The sequence below is a fragment of the Apium graveolens genome, chromosome 2 (genome assembly GCF_009905375.1).
Source record: "Apium graveolens cultivar Ventura chromosome 2, ASM990537v1, whole genome shotgun sequence".
In the NCBI taxonomy this organism is placed as follows: domain Eukaryota; kingdom Viridiplantae; phylum Streptophyta; class Magnoliopsida; order Apiales; family Apiaceae; genus Apium; species Apium graveolens.
In genome coordinates, this window is record NC_133648.1 from 203,662,813 (window position 1) to 203,676,213 (window position 13,401).

General features: G+C 34.2%; 1 long non-coding RNA gene across 1 annotated transcript; it reads left to right on the forward strand.

The window, feature by feature from the left end:
* Positions 1-1,028: 1,028 nt before the first annotated feature.
* LOC141706149 (uncharacterized) lies at positions 1,029-12,179 on the forward strand. The gene is made up of 3 exons (XR_012568673.1): positions 1,029-1,199; positions 9,347-9,514; positions 12,092-12,179. It is a non-coding gene; the product is annotated as an uncharacterized LOC141706149 (long non-coding RNA).
* The last annotated feature ends 1,222 nt before the right edge of the window (positions 12,180-13,401 follow it).

The window sequence follows — 13,401 nt, forward strand, 5'->3', positions numbered from 1 at the left end:
GAGGTTCTTTTCGGACTAACAAAATTATTTTTTATATAATTCTTAAGAAGATCCAACCGTACATATGTTAAGATACATCAATTTTATTCATATGAAAAAAATATCAAAAAAAAATAAATTATACATGAATGACAAGTTTTGAAAATTCCGCAAAAAGTAGTACTTCCTCACACAAGGTTCTTTCCCGACTAACAAGATTATTCTTTTAAAAAAAATTCCGATAATCTAACTGTACGGATGCTAAGATAGATCGATTATAGTCATATAAAAAATTATCAAAAAATTTCATATTACACTTGTGTGAAAGGATTTGAAAAATCCGGAAAAAGTGCTACTTCCTCACACGAGTTTCTTTCTCGACTAACAATATTATTTTTTGACATAATTTTTTGACGATTATGGATGTTAAGATATATCGATTTTAGTCATATGAAAAATTATAAAAAAAATTCAAAATACAGTTGCATGACAAGAATTGAAAAATCTGGTAAAAGTATTACTCTCTCACACGAGGTTACTTCTCGACTAACAAAAAAAATTATTTTTTTAAAATATTTTTTTTCAACAATCCAACCGTACAAATATTAAGATTTATCCATTATAGTAATGTAAAAATAATTCAAAAAATTTTAAAATCATCTTGCATGACTTTATAAGAAAAATCTAGTAAGAGTACTACGATCTCAAAAAAGATTCGTTCCCGACAAATGAAATAATTTTTTGAATAATTAATTTAATGATTTAACTTTATTAATTTTAAGATATATCAATTTTAATTATGTTTATACTAATTTTAATTATGGTCCATTAATATATAACAAAAAGTAAAATAATTATATAATAATACATTTAAATTAAAAAAATATATTTATTTACCCTCTTTTAATCTTTAAACCCTTTTTTCATTTCCCCCTTTCTTCAATTTTCATTTCCCCCTTAAACCCATTTTCATTTCCCCACCTTCTCCACCGACTATTTTACCCCACAAGCCCACACTTCCCCTTTTAATCTTTGGTCTCTCTCTTCAATCTCACCATCTGCAATTCAAACCCTATATTTTTCTCACCTCAAAGTTTCTTTATCCTCTTACCTAATTAAAACCTAAATTCAAATCTCAAACACTATCCCTCACTCGATTTGTTAACAAGCTCGATTATCAAACATAAATACAAATCATGGTTCAATTTATTCGGTTTAAGGTATACATTTGTCTTGTTTATTTTTAAATGTTTTGTCTTTCACTGTCTTTAATTCTATATTCTCCTAGCAAACTTCAGTCCGACTATGTGAATGTGGTGTTGATTTGGAGTCAAAATGATAAATTCTTGAAGTTTTTTTTATTGTAATTATCGATATTATAATTTTGATAAAAATCCACAAGTAATTAAACCAATTATTTTACTTGTACCGGTTAATTAATTAATTTATGATTTTATAATTATGTAAGGTATCAACTAGACTTGCTACGGCAGGGTACAAATATGCAAATCTAGGAAAGTACAAGATAATAAGAATTTTGCATTATAACATGTAGTTAGCTATCTTGTTGTTTTAATTATTTATGCATAAGTTTACTTTTATATTTATTTTATGTCAGATGATTACTGGGATGAGCATAACAGAGATTCTCGTGTATCCCGCTTTCTCATTTTGTTAATTATGATCATTACTTACTATTGTCGTGTTAGTTACTGTTAGGTGATGAATACACCACTGGGGGGTGAATGTGTTTTGGTTAATTTTAAAGCTTTTTGAACTATTATGGAAGTGGTGAACAAAGTAGTTTAACTTGTAGAGATAATACAGGAATACTAAAACATGCAAATGAACACACTATCTTTCAAAACTCACTTAATTTTATATTAAAATCAAGTATGTCTTCTTACAAATTTCTGGGTTCTTTGTTGAGAAAGAACTCAGCTTCTCTCTTGAAAGTTACAATATTTTTGGATCTATTTTGTTACAACTAAAACAAAGCATCCGGTGTTTAATTTATAGAACAGTAAATACAGGTTTTACACAACATGCAATAGCATGTACTAAACCCTACTTTATGTTAACTAAAACTTTTTATTTCTGGCTTAGTGTATCTTTGCAAATCGTGCATGTCTGTGACTTTACTTTGTTAGTTAATCTTGGCCTTTGATCTTGTACTCTTCAAGCTGCTTTTTGTAGACTTTTCAAATCAGTGATTGATTTGTTTGTTGATTGATAATCTTGGATATTTAACTGGTCTACATTATGTACTTGAGTTTTACATCAAGATCTCCAGTTTGTTATATAGAGAACTCGACATCCCGACAAGTATAATGGCTTATCGAGATCTCTTATTACTCTATAGCTATTTTAACTTATCGAAGTCTCTGAGTTCTCTATAAGAGAATTTGGCTTGTCGAGATTTCTGAATTTCCGCATTTAGAAAAGACTTGTCGATATCTTTGAGATCTCTATAGGCATATTGACTTGTCGATATCTCTGAGATCTCTAGTGAGAATTCGACTTGTCGATATCTCCAATCTTCACATCTTCAATTTGACTTGTCGATATCTCTGAGTACTCCATTGCAGAAATGACTTATCGATATCTCTAATCTTCATATCTTCATATGACTTGTCGATATCTTTGAGAATTCTCTATAATGTCACACCCCAAATTTAACAAAAGACATTATACGAATAATTACAATAGTTAACAAAAGGAAAATAAATACACTGAATCCAAGATCTTATAGTTTAGGGTTTGGAACAACCCAATACTATTAACTATTACAACCTGATTTCAATATCGAGTCCTCACATAAACGATCACTAATCTACCTGAGCTCGAACATACGAATCGGCATCACAAGTCTTACGTGCGGTCTGCTTGAGTCTAACCATATCTGCTAGCTAAAATATCAGGGTGAAAGCAAGTAGTGAGCCAAATGCTCAACAAGTGCTATATAATATATAAACAAAAATGAAAGGATAACAGTGGAAATGAAAGATCCAATAATATAATAACAAGAGATAAACTTTCAGGGTGATGTCATCATTTATTTTTAACAAAACAATTAAAAACCATTTCTTTATCAAAAACCATTTTATGACGCTACGGATTACAGCCGGTGATCAGCCGCGAAGTAATCCCGAACCTCGATGGGTTCTAGAACATTAATGGGATCCCTAGGCAACCTTTAAGCCTATAACTTAAAAGCGGAAAGGACTTGCGTCTCAGTCCAGGTCCACTATTCAAAGAAAACATTCGTCCCCCTTTGGGACTGAAAATCCACTTTTAACTTTTTATTTTAAAAAACTGATGCCCAGTGATGGTTAATTTCTTAAATAGTGAACGTCTTTATTAAGGTATCTAGATCAACTTCGAAGCACACGGAATATGTTCAATAAACTTAAAGGCCATGATTAATTAGACTGATACCTTATCGAATGGAATTGCAAAGTTTCTATTCACAAGGGATTTGGTATTGCGGTTTAACAGGGTTATTGGATAGTATAAAGGAACTAAGTTGAACTAGGTTCAATATAGTGGTTCAAATAAGGCATAGGTATTAAAATATAAGGAAGGTAAGTATCAATTCAAAGTATAACAGGGTATCATGGTTTAAGGATAAGAATAGAGTTATTAAGCATATATGAACAACTTTGAGGAATAACTGACTTTTAGGTGTCGAGATATGGTTACCAAGTATAGCTTATACAGGGTTCACCATCACCATTACTTTGGTATACTAGCATGGTATAACTTTTGAATTACTTGCATAGCAATCTCCAAGTAAAGTTAAACTCTTTGCAATATATACTTGAGGGTTCATGGCATTTGCATATAATACGAAAGATAAATTTGAAACCACTTGGGTCATGTATATATGTATATCAAGGTGAATTAGAATACTCGCATCATATATAAAAGCTAGGTTAACACACACTTGCAGTGTAAATAAAAAAAAGATAGGTTGAAACACTTGCCTTGAGAAAGGCTTGACTTGACTGGAAGGTGGGAGCAACTGGGAGCTTTACTCGACTTTAATGTCAAGTTTATCCTCGTCTCGCGAGCCTACACAAAATAATAATAACCTCATTATAATATATTCTCACTAACTCAACCTAATTATAAACCGAAATTAAGCACATTGGCACTTAGGCCTATATACACATACATGCTTGCAATTACCTTATAAGCATAATAGTTCACATAGCCATATATGCTCACATAACACATTTAAGTACATAATAATATATCAACACACTATATTACATCACTAAGCTTGGATGAACTCATTCCACTTACTTAAATCACTTAGTTGTGCTAAACTAGTCTAAACTCCCAATATTGACCTCATAACTCGAAGTGCCTTTTCTAAACCATCAAGCTCCTATTGACCCTGACCTAGACCCTACACTCTACTGAACTTATACTATCTTAAAACTATGATGGTCAACCTAGGCCTCACTCATAAGTGCTCTAAAACTACGCGATAAGTGAAAGTGCTCATTATAGTGATTTCAGGATGACATCAGTGATTTCTTGAGTGTAGTTGACACCCTTTCACCTCAAGTTAACCTCCTAAACTTCTACACTAAACTCTTCTGATCAGAAGGAAACTCACAAACTTTGTGTGACTCAAAGGCCTAGCTTGGGCCTCCCTAGGCCTAAGCTTAAAGTCCAAGGTTCCCCTGTTTTCTAGACAGAAAATGTCCTGTCTTGCACTAACTTATGACACATTATTCTAACTCAATTCCTATGAAATATGGATGGAAAAACACCTCTGACACTCCCTCTAACTAGGGACAACCAAGGCCTAGTGATGGCCTACCCATGACATGGTCAAAACTCCTCATTTCTAGGTTGTAGCAAAACTGTTCCCTGCTAGACAGATTTAGTATTTTCACTCGTGCACCTAACCAAAAAATCTATAAACCTCTAACAAACACCTAAAATCTGAAGTGTACCCTTAGTAATAGCTTCTGGTGGCTTGGGCCTCAAAGTGAATTACAATGACAAGGTCAAATCTCACCCTAAACCTCATGTTACCAAACTGAAAATATGTAGAATTTAATGTACCCTTTCCACTATGATTTCTCACTTGACAAACCAAACCAAACATCAACCAAACCCAAACTAAACCTCAGCCAAGGTAACCTACTGAACTAACACTCCCATACACAATATTATCTTAGTGGAGATCATCCTTACCTAAAGTGCAATATAGCAAAATAAGAGTCAAAATAATATACTAATTACAAGTCATCACAATTTCGAAAATAACAACTTAAATCCTCCATATATATACGAATCAAAATCACATAACAAGGAGCACAAATCATAATCAATATCTTAACTCAACTGAAATTAGAGTTTATTAACAAAAGTTAATCCAAATGATCAAGAACTTTCGAAAATCATGAGTTGAACCTATGCATGCATGCTTTCGAACTTACAAGCCAAAAACACTATGGTTTCCATCAAAATTTCATCATAAAATCAACATGCAAGCCTAGCATTAAACATAACTAATATGATCACTTAACATGCAAAGAGTTTTATCAAGTTTTTATTTCCAAATCCATGATATTATCACATAAACATACAAAAATCAAACAAAGTAACAAGAACACCATCCATTCGCCTCCTAACAAGTCATGGCCGAATGGATTAGAGTGAAAACAACATTTGCATAAGTGTTCCACACTCATGTATAGCCATTCTCAACCCCATGATAATATATCTTATGGTGAAAGGGTTAGAATCACAAGAATCAAGGGTGTTCACTTTGAGTTTATCAAAACACTACCATGCAAGATCAAAATATAGGTTTTTCATCATAAACTCTTTGGATTATAAATGAAAAATAATTGGGAAGTGAGATTACTTAAATGGAGGGTGGATGTTTGAATGAAAATGAAGGAGAATGGGGGTGAGGGCTTCGGCCGAGAGAGGCCGAGAGGGAGGATGGAGGTGAGAGTGGAGTGGAGTGAAATGAGAGTGAGGTGAGAATTATGACAACTTGTCCTTAATTTTATGGTTTTAATTTGATTAAAATGTGAGCGGAATTGAGAATTGACAAAAGTAACCCTCTAGCAAGCTTATGTAAATTTTGCATGCAAGGGTAAAGAAGTAACTTGGCTAGTGAAGTAGTAGTTAGTGGGGTTGAAATTTCCAATTTTGCCCTTATCTTGTGTTGGGAGTAAAATGCTTGCATGTGCACCTAAGTAATTTGCAAATTAAAAATCAACTAATCTATATAAAATAATTTCTATAAATATAAATACACTTTCATAAATCACAAAATATATATTATAAAATAGCTTATGATTTTAGAAATTTAATGATATAAGATTTGAAAATTTATTGTTAAAAGATTTTAAAAATCGATTTTTCATATAGAATGAAATACTTTTGATAATCATTTAAAAATACTAAATGATAAGATTTTTCTTTCAATTTTTTTTATATAAACTAATAGATTAAACACTTAATTTATAGGCACTCAACTTATAGATCACCCACATTTATAATTCAACACAATTTAAATCTCAATTATAAACACACAATTATATATATATATGGTTTAGAAATACCGGTTGTAACATCCTCTCCCCCTTAAAGGATTCTGTCCTCAGAATCTAGGAGAACAAGTGAGGATACCGGCTACGCATATCCGACTCTAGTTCCCACGTTGACTCTTCAACCTTGGGATTTCTCCAAAGTACTCTTACCAACTTGACCAACTTATTTCTAAGACTCTTCTCTTTACAGTCGAGTATTTTGACAAGTTGCTTCACAAATGACAGGTATGCCTGAATCTCTATAGGTTCATACTCTATCACATGGTTGGCATCAGGATTATACTTCTTAAGCAATGACACATGAAACACATTATGCACATGCTGATACTGAGGCGGCAAAGCTAATTCGTAGCCCACCTTCCCTACTTGACTCAGAATTTCAAAAGGACCAATATATTTAGGCGTTAACTTCCCTTTCTTGCCAAATGTAGACAATTTTATCCTCGGTGATACCTTCAGTAATACGGCTTCACCTACTTGGAATCTGATATCCTTACGAGCAGGGTCTGCATAATTTCTTTTCCTATCTTGAGCAGCAAGTAATCTCTTCTGAATCAATTTGACTGTCTCATGCATTTGTTGCACCAATTCCGGGCCTAGAATATTTCCTTCTCTCACTTCATCCCAACTGGTTGGTGATCTGCACTTCCGTCCGTATAAAGCTTCGTATGGTGGCATGCCAATACTGGTGTGATAGCTGTTTTTATAGGAAAATTCTACCAATGGCAAATGGTCGTCCCAGCTTTCTGTAAAATCAATCACACAACTACGCAACATGTCTTCAACTGTTTGAATTGTCCTTTCACTTTGACCATCAGTCTACGGATGATACACCGTACTCATGTTTAACTTTGTGCCAAGACTTTCTTAAAATTGCTTCCAGAATCTCGAGTTAAATCGTGGATCTCTATCTGAAACTATCGATATAGGTACACCATGTCATAATACGATTTAACGCACATACAGGTGGACCAATCTGTCCAATGAAGACCTTTCATTAATTGGAAGAAAATGTGCCGACTTCATAAGGCGATCAACTATAACCCATAGAGCGTCATGTCCGGATTTCGTTCATGGTAATCCTACTATAAAGTCCATGGCAATGTTTTCCCACTTCCATTCTGGAATCTTTAAGGGCTGAATTAATCCGCTTGGTCTTTGATGTTCTGCCTTCACTTTCTGACAAGTATAGCACTTCGCAACCCATTCTGCTACTTCTCGCTTCATATTTGGCCACAAAAAGTTCTGCTTCAAGTCCTGGTACATCTTGGTGCTTCCCGGATGGATTGAAAATCTAGAATTGTGAGCTTCTTGAAATATCTCATTCTTCAATTCAGTCACATGAGGAATCCAAATTCTTGAGGAAAACCTTAGTATACCTTGTTCATCCCTTTGAGTATAAATCTCTTCTCCGGTCAGTTGATTATTCTCTTATTTCATCACTTCTTCTTGATATTTCTTTATCTTTTCCAACAATGTTGGCTGAAAAGTCATAGTATGACAAATCTCTTCAACTTTCCCGCAACTACAAAGTTCTAATTCAAATCTCTTAATTTCTTCAGATAATTCCTTTGGTATTGCTACCATATTCAACCTCTCTTTCCTACTCAAAGCATCAGCTACCACGTTCGCCTTTCCCGGATGATAATTTATCGAGCAATCATAGTCCTTAATTAACTCTAACCATCTCATTTGCCTCATGTTGAGCTCCTTCTGAGTGAAAATATACTTTAAACTCTTGTGATCCGTGTAGATCTCACACCTTTCTTCGTAAAGGTAATGTCTCCAAATCTTAAGTGCAAATACCATAGCTGCTAATTCCAAATCATGTGTAGGATACTGTTAGGGTTTATACTGAAATATTCATTTGAAGTATATACTTTAATAATAAATTATTTGAAAATCTTGAATGCATGTTTTCACATAGTCCGTATATTATATATTTTAGACAATCTAGTATCAAATGGGATAGCAGAAGATTAGATTATCAAACTCCTTATATAATATAATAAAGGTTCACAGTCTAAGTGGTATTAGACAAACCACTGGAATGGCTGAAGTATTATTTAGAATTAGTTTATCTTGACTATTGAATAATACTTGTATACTTTGTGTATATTGAACGGGATCAAAATAGTAGAATAATTGTTTCTTTTATTCTGACAATAAAGAAGAACTAAGATTCTACGATATTATTATTGCTTAGGTTCTTAATCTGGATGTAGTATTTGACACTTGTATTTAATGCACATGCCTTGATTCATACATTAAGTAATTTATTTTAAATTACAAATTTATGTATTGGGCAATGACATTATATATAGAGTGGGATATTAACTATAAAAGGAAACCGTGCCCGAAAAATATATTCGGGTGATGATGTCCTCTTGAAAGCTCATAAAGATAATTATGCTATAGTCCTGCAAGCAGACTTGTTCTTGCATAATTATAAGGTTGAGTGGATGATCAAGTATAAAAGATATTGATTAAATTAATTATCAGACATTAATTTAATTAATGGACATGCGATATCTTAAATATGGGGAATTTATAAGCAATTAATATGGGAGCCGAATTAAATAATTAATTTACGGAATTAGGAAATGTAGTGCAAATATTAATTCTTTAGTGGATTGAATTAATATTTAATGATATTAGGCTTGGCCCGGAATGTCATTAGAAGGCCTGACCTAATGGTCCATGATCCCTATTGTAGCCTATAAATATTCTCATACTCCTAAAGCTAGGGTTAACACACAAAAAATGAAATCACATCCTAGGGTTTGAGAGAGGCAGCCGTTTTTCTCAAGGAGCCAGCTAGAGTTTTGGAATTTCGGAGCTTTGGGAGAGGTACACCTTGGGATATCGAAGCCCACACTTTGTCCAAGGAGAATCAGGGAATACAGTAGAAGACGTGGATTTGAATCGCTTGCACCGTAGCGATTAAGGTTAATATTCTATTCGTACTCTTTTAAATTAATATCATAAAACGCAGGGCCAAGATTCGATAGATCCAACATTTGGTACAAAGCCTGGTTCTAGGTTCTGCGTTTTATGATATGTTGTCCATGTCATGATTATATATGCATGTATATAGTGGTATGCTTGTATTGATTCTGTGATGCAGATTATTATTCACTATTATGGCCATGTTTTGATTATGTGTTTGGATCCCACGTGGTTTAATCGTGTTTATTTTGTTTTGATTGGATTCCACGTGGTTTATCATGGTTTTGTTGTAAATCACGAGGGTTGATTGTGATAGTTTTGTTTTTTTCCTATTCTGATCTTGTAATCTTGTAAATCAACTTGTAATTGTTTTAGATTATGATATGATATAATAGAATAGGCTGGTTCATTTTTATTATTTTGTATGTAATTGTTTGATTAACGGAGCTGCAAGAAACAGAGATTTTCCGCTGCTGCATTCTGTTTTCGGGGTTCTTCGCTGTTTTGGCTGCAGATTTTGCATACGATGTCCAATTTGGGCGTACGATACCTTCTCAAAAATGGTAGAACGAGACGATCAGGGATAAAAAGGTCCAAAGATCATTGACCCATTATTTCAAGGCGTTTTGAGGCTATTAAGGCCTTCAACCAGGCTCTCGAAGATTTCCAGAATTTTTCGAAGGATAAATTCGAAGCTATTTTTCTGGGGCCATAATAGTGGATGTGTTTTATTATGTTTTACATAATTTATGCTTCTCTTGATTATTTCTACTATGTGTTTCTTGTCTGTGTTGTTATGCCATGTGATACTAACCCTTAGCATGCTAGAATGACATGGACATAGGGATGTTTTTATTAATGCTTAAATCATGATAGTATGCTGCTATGTTATGTGTTCTTTGTGTTGTTATAATACATGCGGACTTCGAAGAAATAACATAGGATGATGCATCTAGATTAAAATCCTCAAAGTAAATACTAAGTGGGAGAGGGAATTAATATGAAATTAAATCCTATGGTCTCCATTATTGTTTGTATATAATTTAACATAAAGACGAATATAAATTATATATACGTCACCCATCGTGGCATGTAATTTATGGTGTCTAGAATGTTATAGAAATTACTAGAACAAACTTCTTAAATTAATAAGTTTTTGAAAGGAATAAATACGAATTTTCTTTATTTCTGATATGGGGCGATTTTGTCAAAAACGGGTTCATCGAACTTGTAAGGCTGTGGGTATTAAGTGAGACCGATGTGACTCCTCCACTACCTGAAAATCAAACCATTGATGAATATTGAATTGAAGTATTATATTCAAGGAAAACTTACGAATATTGGAAGGTATACACGCCACCCATCATGGCGTACCAAGTTCAATAGATTTCAAATAATTTAATATTTGATTATGGTATACACTTAGCTATGAAAAATAATATAGACCACCCCAACGTGGCGTATTGTTTAGTAATAGGATCAAAGTAACATTTAAACAAATTTAAGTGGTATACATGTCACACATCGTGGCGTACCAGAAACTTATGGTGTTTAAATGTTAGTGCATTTAATTTTAATAATTGTTAGAGGAATCATTAGGTCTTAATATTTAATGCACCCTTATTTATGTGTAATGTGATGTTTTTTTCATGCATGATTCTCAAGATAAAATGGGCTTTAATCCACTATTCACCATACTTAAGGATAACAAACTTACCGAACCAAACTATATTGAATGGAAACAAAATTCGGACGTTGTGTTGACTGCTGAGGAGTACAAGTTTTGCACTTATGAACCCAAGCCTGATCAGCCTGCTGCTGATGCTCCCGAAGATGAGAAAGAGTATTATAAGCGGTGGATTAAGGCTGATGAGATGTCGCGATGTTACATTCTGGCAGTAATGTCGGGGGTTTTGCAGCATCAGCATCAGTCTATGGCCACTGCTTCAGATATGCTCTTTAATCTCAAGGAACTTTTTGGAGATCAAAATAGGGCTGCTAGGCAAGTAGCCATGAAGGCTTTAATGAACACTCAGATGGCTGAAGGAACACCTGTAAGGGATTATGTTCTCAAGATGATGTCACATCTGAATGAGATAGAGATCCTTGGTGCTGAACTTGACGGGGAAACCCAGATTGACATTATCCTTATGAGATTGTCCAAGAGTTTTGAGCAGTTCCACTTGAATTACAACATGAACAAGAGGCAGTATAGTCTCGCGGAACTGCTGACAGAACTTCAGGCAGCTGAAGGATTATTTCGGCAGAGTGTTCAAGTAAATGTGGTTGAGAAAGGTTCTTCCTCTAAGCCGAAAGGTATTAAGAAGAAGAAAAAGGCTCAGACACAGAAAGCTGTGAAGGCAGTGGGAGTTCAAGGTGGTGTGAAAAAGCCTAAGGGAAAGTGCTTCAGGTGCAAACAGTCAGGTCACTGGAAACAAGATTGTCCTCTTCCTAAGAAGACAAACAATACTATTATGTCTCTTTCTCTAGTTACAGAAACATTTATAGCAGCTATATCTATGAGCACTTGGTGTGTAGATACAAGAGCCACTGATCATGTTTGTAATTCTATGCAGGGGTTCCAGCTATCCAGAATGCTTAGAGATGGTGAGATATACATGTTCATGGGAGATGCTACGAAAGTAGCAGTAGTTGCAATAGGAGTTATTCATTTATCTTTTGGTTCTGATAGGATTTTGGTTTTGAACAATTGTCTTTATGTACCTTCTTCTAGAAGGAATTTAATTTTGGTTTCTAAACTTGCTTTGGATGGTTATAATGTTTGTTTGGATCATAATGTTACTATTATGATGAATAAATGAATTATATGTTCTGGTACATTGCAAGACAATTTGTATATAATTAATCCTAGTCAACATGCATTGCAACTGTAATATAGGGAATTGAACAACACATCTTCTACCTCTACTAAAAGAAAGGAACCTTCTAGTTTTAACCAAACATATCTTTGGCACTTGAAATTAGGTCATATTAACTTGAGGAGGATTCAAAGACTGGTAGTACATGGGCCTTTAAGCTCATTGCCAGTGGAGCCATTTCCAGTTTGTAAATCCTGCTTGGAAGGTAAAATGACTAATAGGCTTTTCAAGGCAAAGGGGAATAGAGCCAAAGAAGTGTTAGAATTGGTTCACTCTGATTTATGTGGACCCATAAATATCCAAGCAAGAGGTGGTTCTGAGTATTTCGTCACTTTCATTGATGATTATTCTAGATATGGGTACGTTTATTTGTTGCGCCGTAAGTCTGAGTGCTTTGATAAGTTCAAAAAGTACAAAGCTAAAACGGAGAAGCGACTTAATAAAAGTATCAAGTCACTATGATCAGATCGTGGTGGCGAATACTTGCTTGGAGAATTTAGGGAATATTTATCGGAAAATGGGATAAAATTCCAGTTAACTGCACCAACGACACCCCAGCAGAACGTTGTAGCAGAGAGAAGGAACCAGACTCTTTTAGAGAGGGTTAGATCGATGATGAGTTATTCGGATTTACCCAAGTCATTTTGGGGACATGCCTTAGAGACAACAACTTATCTTCTGAACTTATTACCTTCTAAGTCGGTTCCTAAAACCCCCTTGGAATTGTGGACCGGGGACAAACTGAGTCTAAGACACATTCAGATATGGGGTTGTCCAGCACATGTGCTGAACAAGAACGCGACTAAGTTAGAATCTCGTACAGAAGTAAAGTTGTTTGTAGGCTACCCCATGGGAACGAAATGTTATTTATTTTATAGTCCAAAGAATCGGGATGTCATTGTTAGCACCAATGCAAGATTCTTAGAGGAGGACTATGTAATGAATCACAAACCCATGAGTAGTGTCATTTTAGAGGAACTAGTGGGAGGGACAGATAATACCCATCA